This window comes from Cupressus sempervirens, chromosome 6, assembly GCF_028749045.1.
Source record: "Cupressus sempervirens isolate cs-2001-9-10 chromosome 6, ASM2874904v1, whole genome shotgun sequence".
In the NCBI taxonomy this organism is placed as follows: domain Eukaryota; kingdom Viridiplantae; phylum Streptophyta; class Pinopsida; order Cupressales; family Cupressaceae; genus Cupressus; species Cupressus sempervirens.
Window position 1 is genome coordinate 111,718,698 of NC_143123.1, and position 19,364 is coordinate 111,738,061.

The following is a 19,364-nucleotide window of genomic DNA, read 5'->3' on the forward strand; positions in this document are numbered from 1 at the left end:
AAACTCTCTGGATTTTGTATGAAGAAGCAATTTAATTCCACCTCTTTGCAACAGAGAATCTAAAGATTCCCTCATTATACCTTTTTTTTTTTGTAAATTAAGTTTTAAAATAAAAAAAACAATATTGAAATATCCTATTCTACCTAATAATCTTTTTGTCTTAATTTCCTTCCCATCTTCCCATGGGCGTTACTTTTGGGAATTGCATTAAAAAAAAAATATAAACAAAATGATATCTTTAAAGTTTTAGTGGCAAGTCAAGATGTATTGGGGGGGTGTGACGTCACCCTACCCACCCATGTCCCATCACCTTCTTCATTGTTTGTTTGGGCATTCATCTTTTTTTTTGGGGGGGGGGGGGGTAAAGCATTAAGTTTTGTTAACAAGCAAGTTTCTTGCTTTTTCCTTCACCTACCGCCTGGGTCGCATGAGATGACTGGGAGGGGAGAGCTATGTCAGCGCCTCCCTTGGGAAGAGCACTGTCCCAAGGACAATGCTTGGAAAGCGCTTTCCCAAGGGTAGGGTGGGCATAGGGGTGTAGGGGAAGACAGTTAGTATAGTAGTATTAATGTTAGAGTTAAGTTTAGTTAAGATATTTTAGTGTTAAGTTGGTCTAGTTATGTTTTAGTATGTTTGTTAGTTTATTTAATTTATTTTGTTTTGGTAATTATTAGTATATTAGTTTCTTGAATTTATATTTTAGTTAAATTAAGTTAGTAGAATTTAAGAATTAGTTTAAAATGATAGTTGTTTCTTTTAGATAATTCTAGTATTAGATTTATTAGTATTAATATTAAGTTTTAGATTTAGTTAGTGTTAGTTTTAATTATTTAGTTGTTTAATTAGGGTTGTTTAAATTTTAATTTATATATATATTTTTATGTGGTTATATTAGTATTAACATGTTTTATTACTTATCATTATACTAATTGTGGAGTGAGTCAAGCTAGATGTTGAATAATTTAGTTTGATTAACTTAGTTTTAATTGTTAAGTAATAGTTTTAGTTAGTAGTTTTAAATTCGTGTTAGTGTAGGATAAGATTAGTATATGTTTAAGTTACTTATCGATTATGTTTGTTTAATTGTTAATTGTTTTTAAGTTATTTATTTTTTAATATATATTTAATAGTAATTTTATACATTTAAAGTTTTAGAAACTTATTGTGACCTATTATCTTGCTTTATTACGTTAGTATATGTTAGACAAAGAGAAAATGATAAATCATTTTTCTTTATCAACTAGTCATATTTAAGTGTAATTTATATTGTTAATATCTTTAGAAATGTTTAATTCTTAATAGCATTAAGGGTTTAAATAAAATTGAGATTTGAGTGAAGTTCATTAAAGTATATACATATATGTATAGGTAGACGCAATATTCCTTTTAATAAGTCCTAGATTAGATATTTCAATTTATTTTAACCGTACTCATTTAGACTATTATTTAAATAATTTTAGAATGTTGTTGTGAAGTTAACATAATAACGTGACTATGATCGATATCAATCTTATAACAAAAGTTTCAAAATCTTAATGATGTAATCATCCTCATGTTTACAATCTTAAGACGTAATGTAGAGAACCTGTACTAAAACTTTTATCAATCATATCAACTTAGAGCATTGTGCATATTAATTTTAAAAAAAAATTGTGTGTTTTTGCCCTCGTAGTTTGGGCATGACAATTTAACCATGGTTGACTTGACTTGACTAGTTTCAAAAAGAATTTTAAAATAGCTGAACGAAATTATTTAATTAAATGGAGTACTTACTTTTAATTAATTAAACAAAGTTATTTAATTAAGTTAGAAGCCATTCCTACTTAATCAAATAAAGTTATTTAATTAAATAAGAAAAGTGTCTCTAATTAATTACAGATTATTTAATTAAATAGAAAAAGTAATTATGAGAGCATATCTCATTTTATTAAATTAAATATCTCAATGAAATCTCTCTTCAGTTCAAAAAGGGAAATTTCCAGTTCACTATTGATAAAAAATGAGCTAAATGAGTTAAATCCTTTTTCTAATCAAATTGAATCAGTTAACTCCTTATTTTACTCAAATTAAATCTGTTAACTCCCTTTAATTTGAAAATCTCCCTTTATGACTGAACTTCACCTTTAATCTTGTCCGTTGATTGAAATCGATCTCAACCGTTGATGAATTCTAGGAACGTCTATTTAAGAGATCCTCATCTCTTCATTTTGAAAGGTTGAATGAGAATTTGCGTCGAATTGTTGCTAGAATTCATACTCACATTTGCTCATATTCACATACGCAAAGATCAAGTTTGACCAAAAGTTGACCAAATTTAACCACAGTTGACTTGAATTGACTAGTTTCGAAAAGAATTTTGAAATACTTAAACAAAATTATTTAATTAAATGGAGTACTTACTTCTAATTAATTAAACAAAGTTATTTAGTTAAGTGAGAAGCCATTCCTAATTAATTAAATGAAGTTATTTAATTAAATAAGAAAAAGTGTCTGTAATTAATTGAAGATTATTTAATTCAATAGAAAAAGTAATTTGAGAGCATATCTCATTTTATTAAATTAAATATCTCAACAAAATCTCTCTTCAGTTCAAAAAGGGAAATTTCCAGTTCACTATTGATCAAAAATGAGTTAAATCAGTTAACTCCTTTTTTTACTCAAATTGAATCATTTAACTCCTTATTTTACTCAAATTGAATCTGTTAACTCCCTTTAATTTGGAAATCTCCCTTTATGACTGAACTTCACCTTTAATCCTGACCGCTAATTGAAGTCGATCTCAACCATTAATGAATTCTAGAAAAGTCTATTTAAGAGACCCTCATCTCCTCATTTTGAAAGGTTGAATGAGAATTTGGATCGAATTGTTGGTAGAATTCATACTCACATTTTCTCATATTCACATATGCAAAAATCAAGTTTGACCAAAAGTTGACTAGATTTAACCACGGTTGACTTGAGTTGACTAGTTTCGAAAAGAATTTTGAAATATTTAAATGAAATTATTTAATTAAATGGAGTACTTACTTCTAATTAATTAAATAAGGTTATTTAATTAAATGAGAAGCCATTCCTAATTAATTAAATGAAGTTATTTAATTAAATAAAAAAAGTGTCTCTAATTAATTAAAGATTGTTTAATTTAACAGAAAAAGTAATTATGAGAGCATATCTCATTTTATTAAATTAAATATCTCAACAAAATCTCTCTTCACTTCAAAAAGGAAAATTTTCAGTTCACTATTGATCAAAAATGAGTTAAATCAATTGACTCCTTTCTCTACTCAAATTGAATCAGTTAACTCCTTATTTTACTCAAATTAAATCTGTTAATTCCCTTTAATTTGGAAATCTCCCTTTATGACTAAACTTCACCTTTAATCCTGACTGTTGATTAAAATTGATCTCAACCGTTGATGAATTCCATGAAAGTCTATTTAAGAGACCCTCATCTCTTCATTTTGAAAGGTTGAATGAGAATATGCATCGAATTGTTGCTGGAATTCATACTCACATTTGCTCATATTCACATACGCAAAAATCAAGTTTGACCAAAAGTTGACTAGATTTAACCACGGTTGACTTGAGTTGACTAGTTTCGAAAAGAATTTTGAAATAATTAAATAAAATTATTTAATTAAATGGAGTGTTTACTTCTAATTAATTAAACAAAGTTATTTAATTAAATGAGAAGCCATTCCTAATTAATTAAATGAAGTTATTTAATTAAATAAAAAAAGTGTCTCTAATTAATTAAAGATTATTTAATTAAATAGAAAAAGTAATTATGAGAGCATATCTCATTTTATTAAATTAAATATGTCAACAAAATCTCTCTTTAGTTCAAAAAGGGAAATTTCCAATTCACTATTGATCAAAAAAGAGTTAAATCAGTTGACTCCTTTCTCTACTCAAATTGAATCAGTTAACTCCTTATTTTACACAAATTAAATCTGTTAACACCCTTTAAATTTGAAATCTCCCTTTATGACTAAACTTCACTTTTAATCCTGACCGTTGATTGAAATTGATCTCAACCATTGATGAATTCCAGGAAAGTCTATTTAAGAGACCCTCATCTCTTCATTTTGAAAGGTTGAATGAGAATTTACATCGAATTGTTGCTGGAATTCATAATCACATTTGCACATATTCACATACGCAAAGATCAAGTTTAACCAAAAGTTGACTAGATTTAACCACGGTTGACTTGAGTTGACTAGTTTCAAATTTTTTTTAAAAATAATTAAACAAAATTATTTAATTAAATAGAGTACTTACTTCTAATTAATTAAACAAAGTTATTTAATTAAATGATAAGCCATTTCTATTTAATTAAATAAAGTTATTTAATTAAATAAGAAAAGTGTCTCTGCCAATAGTGGCATGTTGTGATGCTTAAGTTGTTGAGTTGTTATCCTTGCCATCAGGGTTCAAATCTAATGGGGATGAGGTCCCCCGTTGTGGCCTCACTAGTTCATAGCTCTAGATTAAAAGCGTTTACCCCACTTTAAAAAAATAATAATAATAAGAAAAGTCTCTATAATTAATTAAAGATTATTTAATTAAATTGAAAATGTAACTATGAGAGCATATCTCATTTTATTAAATTAAATATCTCAACAAAATCTCTCTTCAGTTCAAAAAGAAAAATTTCTAGTTCACTATTGATCAAAAAGGAGTTTAATCAGTTAACTCCATTTTCTACTCAAATTGAATCAGTTAACTCCTTATTTTACTCAAATTAAATCTGTTAACTCCTTTTAATTTGGAAATCTCCCTTTATGACTGAACTTAACCTTTAATCCTAACCGTTGATTGAAATCGATCTCAACCGTTGATGAATTCTAGGAAAGTCTATTTAAGAGACCCTCATCTCTTCATTTTGAAAGGTTGAATGAGAATTTACATTGAATTGTTGCTGGAATGCATACTCACATTTCCTCATATTCACATATGCCAAAATAAGTTTGACCAAAAGTTCACCAGATTTAATCACAGTTGACTTGAGTTGACTAGTTTCAAATTTTTTTTTAAAACAGTTAAACGAAATTATTTAATTAAATGGAGTACTTAATTCTAATTAATTAAAAAAAATTATTTAATTAAACGAGAAGCCATTCCTAATTAATTAAATGAAGTTATTTAATTAAATAAGAGAAGTGTCTCTAATTAATGAAAGATTATTTAATTAAATAAAAAAAGTAATTATGAGAGCATATCTCATTTTATTAAATTAAATATCTCAACAAAATCTCTCTTCAGTTCAAAAAGGGAAATTTCCAGTTCACTATTGATCAAAAATGAGTTAAACCAGTTAACTCCTTTTTCTACTCAAATTGAATCAGTTAACTTCTTATTTTACTCAAATTAAATCTGTTAACTCCATTTAATTTGGAAATCTCTCTTTATGACTGAACTTCACCTTTAATCCTGACCGTTGATTGAAATCGATCTCAACCGTTGATGAATTCTAGGAAAGTCTATTTAAGAGAACCTCATCTCTTCATTTTGAAAGGTTGAATGAGAATTTGCATCGAATTGTTTCTGGAATTCATACTCACATTTGCTCATATTCACATATGCAAAGATAAAGTTTGACCAAAAGTTGACCAGATTTAACCAAGATTGATTTGAGTTGACTAGTTTCGAAAAGAATTTTGAAAAAATTAAACAAAATTATTTAATTAAATGGAGTACTTACTTCTAATTAATTAAACAAAGTTATTTAATTAAATGAGAAGCGATTCCTAATTAATTAAATGAAGTTATTTAATTAAATAAGAAAAGTGTTTCTAATTAATTAAAGATTATTTAATTAAATAGAAAAAGTAATTATGAGAGCATATTTCATTTTATTAAATTAAATATCTCAACAAAATCTCTCTTCAGTTCAAAAAGGGAAATTTCCAATTCACTATTGATCAAAAATGAGTTAAATCAATTAACCCCTTTTTCTACTCAAATTGAATCAGTTAACTCCTTATTTTACTCAAATTAAATCTATTAACTCCCTTTAATTTGAAAATCTCCCTTTATGACTGAACTTCACCTTTGAATCCTGACCATTGATTTAAATCGATCTCAACCGTTGATTAATTCCAAAAAAGTCTATTTAAGAGACCCTCATCTCTTCATTTTGAAAGGTTGAATGAGAATTTGCATCAAATTGTTGCTAAAATTCATACTCACATTTGCTCATATTCACATACGCAAAGATCAAGTTTGACCAAAAGTTGAGCAAATTTAACCATAGTTGACTTGAGTTGACTAGTTTCAAAAAGAATTTTGAAATAATTAAACAAAATTATTTAATTAAATGGAGTACTTACTTCTAATTAATTAAACAAAGTTATTTAATTAAATAAGAAGCCATTCCTAATTAATTAAATGAAGTTATTTAATTAAATAAGAAAAGTGTCTCTAATTAACTAAAGATTATTTAATTAAATAGGAAAAGTAATTATGAGAGCTTATCTCATTTTATTAAATTATATATCTCAACAAAATCTGTCTTTAGTTCAAAAAGGGAAATTTCCAGTTCACTATTGATCAGAAATGAGTTAAACCAGTTAACTCATTTTTCTACTCAAATTGAATCAATTAACTTCTTATTTTACTCAAATTAAATCTGTTAATTCCCTTTAATTTGAAAATCTCCCTTTATGACTGAACTTCACCTTTAATCCTGACCGTTGATTGAAATCGATCACAACCATTCATGAATTCAAGGAAAGTCTATTTAAGAGACCCTCATCTCTTCATTTTGAAAGGTTGAATGAGAATTTGCATCGAATTGTTGTTAGAATTCATACTCACATTTGCTCATATTCACATACGTAAAGATCAAGTTTGATCAAAAGTTGATTAGATTTAACCACGGTTGACATGAGTTGACTAGTTTCGAAAAGAATTTTGAAATAATTAAACAAAATTATCTAATTAAATGGAGTACTTACTTCTAATTAATTAGACAAAATTATTTAATTAAATGAGAAGCCATTCCTAATTAATTAAATGAAGTTATTTAATTAAATAAGAAAAGTGTCTCTAATTAATTAAAGATTATTTAATTAAATAGAAAACGTAATTATGAGAGCATATCTCATTTTATTAAATTAAATATCTCAACAAAATCTCTCTTCAGTTCAAAAAGGGAAATTTCTAGTTCACTATTCATAAAAAATGAGTTAAATCAGTTAACTCCTTTTTCTACTCAAATTGAATCAGTTAACTCCTTATTTTACTCAAATTAGATCTGTTAACTCCCTTTAATTTGGAAATCTCCTTTTATGACTGAACTTCACCTTTAATCCTGACCGCTGATTGAACTCGATCTCAACCATTAACGAATTCTGGGCAAGTCTATTTAAGAGACCCTTATCTCTTCATTTTGAAAGGTTGAATGAGAATTGGGATCAAATTGTTGCTAGAATTCATACTCACATTTGTTCATATTCACAGACGCAAAGATCAAGTTTGACCAAAAGTTGAACAGATTTAACCACGGTTGACTTGAGTTGACTAGTTTCGAAAAGAATTTTGAAATAATAAAACGAAATTATTTAATGAAATGGAGTACATACTTCTAATTAATTAAACAAAGTTATTTAATTACGTGAGAAGCCATTCCTAATTAACTAAATGAAGTTATTTAATTAAATAAGAAAAGTGTCTCTAATTAATTAAAGATTATTTAATTAAATAGAAAAAGTAATTATGAGAGCATATCTCATTTTATTAAATTAAATATCTCAACAAAATCTCTCTTCAGTTCAAAAAGGGAAATTTCCAGTTCAATATTGGTCAAAAATGAGTTAAATCTGTTAACTCCCTTTAATTTGAAAATCTCCCTTTACGACTGAACTTTACCTTTAATCCTGACCGTTGATTGAAATCGATCTCAACCGTTGATGAATTCTAGGAAAGTCTATTTAAGAGACCCTCATCTTTTCATTTTGAATGGTTGAATGAGAATTTGCATCAAATTGTTGTTGGAATTCATACTCACATTATCTCATATTCACATACGCAAAAATAAAGTTTGACCAATAGTTGACCAGATTTAACCACGGTTGACTTGAGTTGACTAGTTTTGAAAAGAATTTTGAAATAATTAAAAGAAATTATTTAATTAAATGGAGTACTTACTTCTAATTAATTAAACAAAGTTATTTCATTAAATGCGAAGCCATTTCTAATTAATTAAATAAGGTTATTTAATTAAATAAGAAAAGTGTCTCTAATTAATTAAAGATTATTTAATTAAATAGAAAAAGTAATTATGAGAGCATATCTCATTTTATTAAATTAAATATCTCAACAAAATCTCTCTTCAGTTCAAAAAGGGAAATTTCTAGTTCATTATTGATCAAAAGTGAGTTAAATCAGTTAACTCCTTTTTGTACTCAAATTGAATTAGTTAACTCCTTATTTTACTCAAATTAAATCTGTTAACTCTCTCTAATTTGGAAATCTCCCTTTATGACTGAACTTCACCTTTAATCCTGACCGTTGATTGAAATCGATCTCAACCGTTGATGAATTCCAAAAAAGTCTATTTAAGAGACCCTCGTCTCTTCATTTTGAAAGGTTGAATGAGAATTTGCATCGAATTGTTTCTGAAATTCATACTCACATTTGCTCATATTCACATACGCAAAGACAAGTTTGACCAAAAGTTGACCAGATTTAACCACGGTTGACTTGAGTTGACTAGTTTTGAAACAAAATTTGAAATAATTAAACGAAATTATTTAATTAAATTGAGTACTTACTTCTAATTAATTAAACAAATTTATTTAATTAAATGAGAAGCCATTCCTAATTAATTAAATGAAGTTATTTAATTAAATAAGAAAAGTGTCTCTAATTAATTAAAGATTATTTAATTAAATAGAAAAAGTAATTATGAGAGCATATCTCATTTTATTAAATTAAATATCTCAACAAAATCTCTCTTCAGTTCAAAAAGGAAAATTTTCTGTTCACTATTGATCAAAAATGAGTTAAATGGGTTAACTCTTTTTTCTACTCAAATTGAATCAATTAACTCCTTATTTTACTCAAATTAAATCTTTTAACTCCTTTTAATTTGAAAATCTCCCTTTATGACTGAACTTCACCTTTAATCCTGACCATTGATCTAAATCGATCTCAACCGTTGATGAATTCCAAAAAAGTCTATTTAAGAGACCCTTATCTCTTCATTTTGAAAGGTTGAATAGAATTTGTATCGAATTTTTGCTGAAATTCATACTCACATTTGCTCATATTCACATACGCAAAGATCAAGTTTGACCAAAAGTTGACCAGTTTTAACCACGATTTTCTTGAGTTGACTAGTTTCGAAAAGAATTTTGAAATAATTAAATGAAATTATTTAATTAAATGGAGTACTTACTTCTAATTAATTAAACAAAGTTATTTAATTAAGTGAGAAGCCATTCCTCATTAATTAAATGAAGTTATTTAATTAGATAAGAAAATTGTGTCTAATTAATTAAAGATTATTTAATTAAATAGAAAAAGTAATTATGAGAGCATATCTCATTTTATTAAATTAAATATCTCAACAAAATCTCTCTTCAGTTCAAAAAGCGAAATTTCTAGTTCATTATTGATAAAAAATGAGTTAAATGAGTTAACTCCTTTTTCTACTCAAATTGAATCAGTTAACTCTTTATCTTACTCAAATTAAATCTATTAAATCCTTTTAATTTGAAAATCTCCCTTTATGACTGAACTTCACCTTTAATCCTGACTGTTGATTGAAATCGATCTCAACCATTGACGAATTTTAGGAAAGTCTATTTAAGAGACCCTCATCTCTTCATTGTGAAAGGTTGAATGAGAATTTGCATTGAATTGTTGCTAGAATTCATACTCACATTTGCTCATATTGACATACGCAAAGATCAAGTTTGACCAAATGTTGATTAGATTTAACCACGGTTGACTTGAGTTGACTAGTTTCGAAAAGAATTTTGAAATAATTAAACAAAATTATTTAATTAAATGGAGTACTTACTTCTAATTAATTAAACAAAATTATTTAATTAAGTGAGAAGCCATTCCTAATTAATTAAATGAAGTTATTTAATTAAATAAGGAAAGTGTCCCTAATTAATTAAAGATTATTTAATTAAATAGAAAATGTAATTATTAGAGCATATCTCATTTTATGTAATGCCCCGCCAAGGGATCCAAAGAATTAATCTAAAATTTCACTAAGTTTTCCAAACAATTTTAAAAAAAAAAATATGAATCACATCTAATTTAACTATTCATCTAACATCACATCCTTATGAAATAACAATGATACATCCAATAGTCTTAAACCATATACAAGTGTCCTTTTTTGTAATTACATTTTCAGATTGCTCAATCCTCCACTGTACATGTTACAAGGTATGAAAAGCTTAAAAGAATAAACATCTATATAAATAAAGTACATCATCATCCAATATTAATCCATGATGCAATAACGTAAATGAAAACCACATGTCATACATGATACATCATCATCATAAAGATATAAACATCCATCATAAAAGATAACCATATATCACATACATAATAAACTAAGTGCACGGTTCCTCCCAACCGTAAATAGCATCATTAGACCATCGTGGATCCTAACCATCCCTCCATGTGTAACATTCCAAAGCACTGAAGAGATCATCGGTATTAACATAGTAGGAATGTCACTCCTAAAACATCCTACTAACATGCAAAGTAAAGCATAGGATACCATCATCTAACATATGCAAATCATCAATATAAAAAACATATCAATAAATACATCCATCATAAGGTATATCATCTGTCATAATGATCCAAGAATAGAATGAAGATAAATACCAACCAAGAAAGCATCAGCCATGGTGTCCCAGACGAATCTCAAATGATAAGAGTGAAAATACACTACCACCCGACCACGTGTGTAATGCTTCGCCAAGGGATCCAAAGAATTTCACTAAATTTACCCAACAAATTTTTTTTTTTGTCATGCCCAAAAAAAATTCAAAGCAAAAACACACCAAATTTTTTTTTTTTTTTTCTGAGATACTAATAATTAAACCCACTAAGTTGATAGTTTTAAATTAGTTTAAAACACATGTACATTGCAAGGCGTTCAATGCCTTTCCCTTAACAGTGTCCTGACAATATCATAAAAGTTTATGACCAATGGTTATGAATAGATCGTTAAAATTGAGCATTCGTTATTAGTTTACTTTTAAACAAATATACAATTTCGTTTATATTAACTTTTAAATTAAAACTAATTATTTCTCTAAAGGTAAATACTAACATATTTATTAAATCTAATATAACAACATTTATTAAATTCAGGCTAATATTATCTAATCAATATAGTTAATTAAATCATAAATAATAATTCTACATTATTTTAAATCAATCCATCTTCTTTATACTTACCCCATAATTAACATAATACCAAACAATAATCTTAGAAGTCTTAACCAAATAATACAACCAATAACAAAGTTAATTAATTTTCAAATGTATTCTAACACTATTATAAATCTAACATTAATGATCCAAAACACATATACTAAATACCTTTTTACTAAAAATTAATATGATTAGCAACATATCCTAACAAAACATCTGAACTAAACTAGATCTAACTATCTCCAAGACTTAATAGCTAAACAAATAAATACAAATTAATTAATAGAAATTAAATAAATAAATTACTAAAATAAGAAACTAATAAAAAAAAAAATTTAAACTCACCTATACTAATTCCTTCTTCCCTAAACATGCAAATCTATTCTCAACCTTCAAACTAATATTAAACTTAAACTTTCTACCACTCACCAAAAATTCCTACCAATAAAAAAAAACATTAACTAAATTATAATCTACAATGATTCTCTTAACTATACTAACTGAATTGTATTTATTCCTAGCTCACTAACTAGTTATATCACCCTCTTATCAAAAAAGAACATATTTAATAAAGGCTCTGCTACCATTATACATTATTCTAACTCATTTCTCTTAATTATCTTAAGTAAATCTACTCCTAACCTTATAGCAAGAACATTTGTTAATAACCAATCTACACTACCCCACTACCAAACTTTATAAACACACCATCAACAATTTCATCCCAAATCGCTGGATGGTGGAGAGTCTTAGGTGATATGTGAATGGTGTAGGATGGGACACATCCTCCTTGGGACACTCACCTGTTGGACCTCAATGTGGAGGCGCTTGAGCAGATTCAAAGTAATGTAGACAGCATTATTATCCCATCAAATCAAAAGTCACAGCATTTACTTATGAACAAGATATGTGCTGGATAAAAAAGCTGTAGGATGTGATTTCTCTGCACATTAATTGGAGGAGAGGAAATCGATGTTTAAAATTTGATTTTTCCAGCTGTACATAGTTAAGGTGTTGTAGAAAGTTACGTATCTAATGGTAAAGGGAGGGGTTGGAAAACGTAGTACACTGGTAGTAGCGATTGCTCTCCTTCCCAAGTCGAAAGAACATATTCACAAATTCCCAAGTTGTGTGCACAGAATTAGGGTCGTGACCAAGCAGGGTGCTGAGTTGAGGTGATAGGCAATTTCAATGCCTAGCTCTAGGATACGATTTCTATGTGGTACCATTTCTAGGTTATGATAGTGCAGGGGTGAGTTTTATAAACTTATTTATTCTTAATTCATTCATTTATTTATTTAAATACTTCCATTTATCTTTTTTTAAGACGTCCTTTTTATGTTGACTTTGATCACGGGTTTCTTCTCCTAATATCAAAATTTGAAGATGACATATTTTTATATCTATTACAACTATATATTGTTCAATCATTTTATTATTTTAATAGTGTCCTATTAACAAGATTCTAAGTATATTCTTGCTGAATAAAATATTAGATTGTAATAGGCTTCCATTATATTTCTCATTCCAATACAAATTCCAGAGAGGTAATATGCATCTACAAAAAGTTTCACTAAGAGTTTTATTGCATTTCCTCATGTTCTCCGTTTGATAGGATATGAGTGTGGGTTTGAATTTGGCTTAACTGGGCTATCCTTTTTTTATAAGATTATCGGTTCTATTGATGCTACTTGTAATAGTAGTAAATAAAACTAGAATCTAAAAAACTTCCCATGCTATTGGTTTGATATATTACATCAACTTTATAGCTTACATTTGATCATGTTCCATTTCAAAATTTTATTGAAGTATTCATTATAATGAAACTTTGATGAAAATTTATATCAACTAGCTTCTTCCATGAGCAATCACAATTGAATGCCTCTTAAATTTGTTATTCTAAAATATAATCATGACTATTTATTAACATGAAACTATCTCATATATGAAAGAGAAGATAATCAACTTCCTTTATTCGAGTAAAGCACATAAAGATAGAGTCTTACAATGTATTCAATAAGAGAACCTCCAAATTCTTTTCTCTGCCCATGAACCCATACATCATAGTGGTATATACAAATGGAGATTTTCTTTTATAGCTCAACACACAAAGAAAAAAGAGTAGGAACTATACTCTTACAAATACAACATTTGATGCTGTGAGAAAATAATATCTCCAAAAGACATATCTCTTCTTCTCTACTATGCAATCATTCATTTCAACTACACGAACAATATGGAGAGTTCACCTTTACAATTACAAAGCAAAATGACAAGTTTTATCTTCATGCAACGGCCATAAGCTGATCATTCCAAGCTTGTTCCATTGCTCCCTTGAGCACAAAATCTGTAAATGCATCACAAATAAAAAAAGCAAAGACCACGGGTGCTTTCCACCCAACCATAGGCCTCCATAGAGACCACTCCCGCGCTAGGGGAATAAGGCTCAAACCAGGTTACACAAATACATCACAAAATTTTGCATGAAGACACAACACAAAACACAATCAAAACCCTTTCATGGCTTGCACAATGATTCACCATTGGAATCATAAAATTTTGGGTGAAGGTGGGCTCTTCAAGGAGGAGAAATTAATAAATATCATATTGCCAATACATTTTGCCTCTCAAGGCCTCCACAACATAAACAACATTTTACCACTGCATTGCCTCTCAACGCCTTCAAAACAACCATCTTCTCCTCATCCACCAAACCTCTTTGTTTCTCCCAAACAACAAGTTTCATGGCCATGAAGGAGCCCATGCTCCATAATAACAACCTCATCATGAGGTAAAAACAAAATTTTCTTTCTCACCTCCAATGTCAAGCCCAACTTATGCCCTTCACCCAAGGCTTCTCTGCCCTCCCAAGGGTGAGTGAAGCCTTCACACTCATAATCACAATCAACACTCACATTCAGCAACAACAAAACAAATGAAGAACAATAAAACCAAGAAAGGATCTCCAAAAGCACAAAACACATTCACTTTCCATTCCAACAAAAACAAAACCAAGAAGGTGAACCAAGAAATTTATAAGAACATCACACATTCTCAGATTGTCACAATACATAATCAATGCTCATAATGCAACAAGAACACCACACTTTCACACAATACCCAAAAATCCATATCATAAGATTTACAATGCAAATGCATACTTTATTAATGAACTCTCACACTTGCAGATTTGTTTAACCATGCTAAAAGCAAGAATGAGAAAGAAACAAGTTTTGAGACACCAACCTTGGTCCAAGCTATGGTAAAGATAGTTTTAGTAGAGCTCCCTTAATCTCCCCCCAAAACCTAACAGTCTCTAAAATTAGAGAGTTGGTAGACACCCCACTAGTTGGCCAAGACCCTCTAATAAAGCCTTCCTACTAGCTATTTTTAGCAAAAGACACTAAACCACCTCTTCTTACAAACTTGTCTCCCCTAACTTTTCTATTTTTTTTTGACTTAGTGGGAACATAGATAAGACAACTCCAAATTCGAATTGATGGAAGAATGCATGGGTAAAGGGGCTCCCTAGGCTATCTAGGCACTCACATGATCAAAATTAGGTCCCTGACATGATGCACTATCATATGGGTAACTTATTTTCACCTAAAAGACACTTAGGGACCACCTAATGACCCCTAAAAACCCTAGCCAAGTCAAAATTCGAATTTCCTTTGATTGAGACTCCTCATATCATTTTTCTATGTGAAGTTAACTTGGGTTCTTCATCGGGGTTAGGTTTAGGTTAGGTTACTTCTTGACAAACCTCACAAGGACAACACAAGTGTCAAGTGATACACACAAAACATCACATTACATTAAAATGACTTATTTTACAATAATACATGAACTAGGCTACTATGCACACATACAATTCACATATATGAATAAAACACATTACAATGAGGTTTGAATCTTTTCCATTGATTCAACCTTGGCAATGTCATGTTTGTAGTAGTTTGAGCCTTAATTCCCCTTTAAACCCATGGTCAAATTCCTGCACACTAAATTCAAGCATCAGTAGTCCAAGAAAATCATGTAAACAATAAGTAGCTAAGTGAAATAATCTTTATCTCATTCAACATTAGACTTGCATATATTTCATCATCTCAAATTAACTTTCCCTTTCTTAATCATTTCAAATATAACCTTCAAAATATTAAAATATCAAACTTACATATCACATTCAACATTTGAGTTCCATACTTCATTCTTTTTAATTAAATTACTTTTTCTAATAATTTCCATGTAAAATGCTCAAAATACTATAACATCAAACTTTACTTATCATAACATGGTCAATTTAATATTATGAATAGCTTCATAGTCTACTTTTATCATTGTGACAAGATGTTGAATCCACAACTATTGAATTCTTAGGTATGCAGGTTAGGTCTCAATGCATAACAAAATTTATTTATTTTTTAACTCTAATTTCCACTTAAACATTACATTCTTACATTACAAGCATTTCTACCATTCAATTTCTATTAAAGCAATGTCAATAGCTTAAAACATGAATAGAATCATTAAATGCATCAATTAGGTCATAATATGCAGAAGTAATTGTGAATAATCAAAATGCAGATATTAAAATGACATAACCCTACAGTCTCAAAAGTGTATCAAAACATAGGATTAAAATCATCGTAATGCAATTATCTCATTGGTACTATGATGGATTGGGTGAGGCCTCACATTTTTAAAATATGAAAGATAAACCATTCACAACACTTGCAGAAGTAGTAGAAAAAATTCGAATAAAAGTAAACATAATATACATAACAGATTTCATTCTTTAAAGATCCCTTAACATTGAATTACATCTAACCATAACTATTCATCTAACATCACATCCTTATGAAATAACAATAATACATCCAACATTCTTAAACCATATACAAGTGTCTTTTTAGTAATTACATTTTAGATTGCTCAATCATCCACTATACATGTTACAAGGTATGGTAAGCTTAAAAGAATAAACATTTGTATAAATAAACTACATCATCATCCAATATTAATCCATGATGCAATAACATAAATGAAACTATAAACAATACATGATACATCATCGCAAAAGATATAAACATCCATCACAAAATATAACCATATATCACAAACATAAATAACTAAGTGCACAGTTCCTCCCAACTGTTAATAGCATCATTAGACCATTGTGGATCCTAACCATCCCTCCGTGCATAACATTCCAAAGCACCGAAGAGATCATCGGTATTATCATAATAGGAATGTCACTCCTAAAACATCCTACTAACATACAAAGTAAAGCATAGGATACCATCATCTAACATGTGCAAATCATCAATATAAGAAACATATCAGTAAATACATCCATCATAAGGTATATCATCAATCATAATGATCCAAGAACAGAATGAAGATAAATACCAACCAATAAAGCATCAACCACAGTGTCTCAGACGGATCTCAAATGATAAGAGTGGAAAAAACACTACCACCCGACCGCGTGAAGCCTAAGTGGTCCACTCCCACTGTGTTGAGGAGATAATCTCAAGTCCCAAACAGGCTAGCTAAATCACAAAGTATAAATCTCTATAAGTCCAAAAATCTTAAAATTATACTACTCAAAGGTTCCATCACACACAAAATTGACATCTACTTCCTACAGGCACAACAATGACATGTACGAAACCTACTCTGCAAGCAGGAAAGTGTTATCACATTTATCACATACAAGTTACCTTAGTAGTTAGCTAAACTCTACGAGTCCATACTGATCTCATGCGGCCACTAGTATCCTCTCATACTGACGAGGCATACTACAAAATGCACGGTCGCAACCATGCATTCTCACTACTCCCATCCTAGCTTGTACAAGCACTCAAGGCATGGACAAGAACCAAAATAATTATCTTTTTAAGTTCATTTAATCCCCATTTAGTGTGTAAATGTTATCACTTATAAACCAAACTTACAATGAGTTACCCTGGTAGCCACTTAGGGCCCCAGCCCCCATTGCAAGCCACTTCTCGACACTACAAGTAGATTACCTACCCTAAGCTCATGAAATCATAAAATCACCACAGTCCTGTACAAGCGACTGTAAAAAAAATCCAAAAGATAATCCATAAAAAGAATCATCAAATATCCATGATAAAAGCATCAAATATCCATAATAAGAATTATCAAATCACCAAGATAAGAATCATCAAATCTCCATGAGCATCTGAAAAGTATCCATAAAAAATCATGACCACAACAGTTCTCTATTGGCAATTGAAGGCATCACTGATAATCAAAAATATCCATTGGTTCTCAATAACCAAAATATATCTCAAGATAAATGGTTCTCAAAATTATACTGATCGAAGACTCCAAAATGATTGAGTCAAACATGTCACAATATGACATCCTCAATAAATAAATCCACATTTCAATCCCATCATGGCGACTAGAAAGTAATCCAAGGATAACTGATCGATGACTCAAAAATGATTAGCTCAAGTGTCTCATACACATACATCTAACCTTCACACATGAAGACTGATGAACAAATACAAATATTTCATAGAGCATGCAATCACATTACCATGGTTGGGTTTATAAAGATCGAGACCAAATAAAATCAACATGCCATCACATCTCATAACCCCCGAGCCTCTAGTAACAACCTAGGACTGGTCAACATTAGTCAACCCAAAACCCAAAACAAGAAGCATAAAGAAGACATGATGCAAACACATGTTTTGGTTTACTAAATTCACATAGTTGAATAATGTGTAGGGGTTTCCAGTTTTTTGTTTGCAAGTATACTTTCAAGTGTCTTAAGTTTCATCATTTGACCTACAAGTCAACCCAATTGTTCTCTGATAGTATTATCCTTCCATTATTATTAACTTAAGGATAAATATTCAGTAAACTGATCATCATTGACCTTTAATTAAATTATCCTCTATATTTAACCATGACCCATATTCTAATTGATTAACCTTTCAATTTTTTTAAGATCATTATTCATTATATTATAAAAGAACCAATTATCAATCTTTGAATAAGAAGAATATAACTTTATTAAAGTGACCAATTAACATAGAAACACAATCCATGATCCATTAACATTTAAATGGTTAAAACTTAATTATCTCTAACACTTAACCCTCTTAATCATTATAATAATTAAATCGTCACTAATAACTGTTAAAGTATCTAAGTCATTATTCAAGTCATTAGAATAAGACTTATCAGTTTTGAAATCAATATTTTTTACAATTTCGTTAAAAGAATTATATCAATTAAATCTTTATTACATAACATAATTATTAATTAAATCCAATTAACTCTAGTTAATTGATTTAATTAATAATTGCACAACCATACCATCAACTCAATAAATATCAGTTGACCATTAACTAATTAAAATTATGTAAGATAAAAGTCAACTATAATCCAATACTCAAATGATCACATTAATAATTTAATAATAATAACTTGTTAATATTAATAAAAAGCTATATTGAAAATCTTAATAATAATTTAGTATGACCACATTTGTCACTCTGCAACAATGTTCTCATTTATATTTTAATAATTACAAGTTATAATAAATCTCCAATACAAAGTATTATTATCTCAAATAAGTTTCCCCTATGTACGTTGATTCAGTTAATTGATACTCCTCCAAATTATTAACCAATTCAATTTGATTAATATCTTTTATAGTACTTCAATCATTAACTAATCTCGTCTAGATTAACACTGATCGTATTAATTGATAACTATTTAAACTATTTATACTATTATTTATTAATAGTTTGTTAGACATAACAAACATTAATAAATAATAAACTCATCAAAACTATTATTAATCGATTTAGAGAACTTTACATAAGCTTTATTAGCTAACTCTTAATACCATTAAGGTATATCAATAATTTATAATCAATATAACAAGGTCAAAATGT